Source organism: Olea europaea, unplaced genomic scaffold (genome assembly GCF_002742605.1).
Source record: "Olea europaea var. sylvestris unplaced genomic scaffold, O_europaea_v1 scaffold224, whole genome shotgun sequence".
Lineage (NCBI taxonomy): Eukaryota > Viridiplantae > Streptophyta > Magnoliopsida > Lamiales > Oleaceae > Olea > Olea europaea.
The window spans coordinates 477,162-477,725 of NW_019240442.1; positions in this window are offsets into that span (position 1 = coordinate 477,162).

Sequence of the window (564 nt, forward strand, 5' to 3'; positions counted from 1 at the left end):
TCTGAATTCATGCCTCCCTTTCATATCAATTTTGTTTTTCATCGATACACATAATTTTCATATTTTTAACGTCGTAAATACAAGTTTTTCGAAGCAATGAAAAAAAATATATAACTCCTTTTTTCTTCTTCGACGTCCGAATTCATGCCTCCCATTCTTACTGTTACTTTTTCCTCTCGATCAATTAATTTTTTAAATAATCTAAAATGGTTAAAAAAGTGGTTTGGAAAAATGTGAAAAATAAATTTATGGTGAATTTTGCTCGAATTATGGTGAATTTTGGTATTTAACTTGCTCGAAATATGGTGAATTTTGCATCCACTGTTTGAATTGGCAAACTACAAAATTATTTATTAGACAATGCATTTTGGAACCACGTTCAAGCATGGCAAGTTACGATAATACAAGGACATTAAAGTTAAACAAATTGATGAACAAACGTGTTAAATCGTACACAAATTTTGACAAATTTTTGTGCAATATCTTAAGGATACGATTTAAATCGTGTAAAAAAAATTTGTGCAATACCCTTAAGAAAAAAGGAAAAAATTGATCTCATACTTA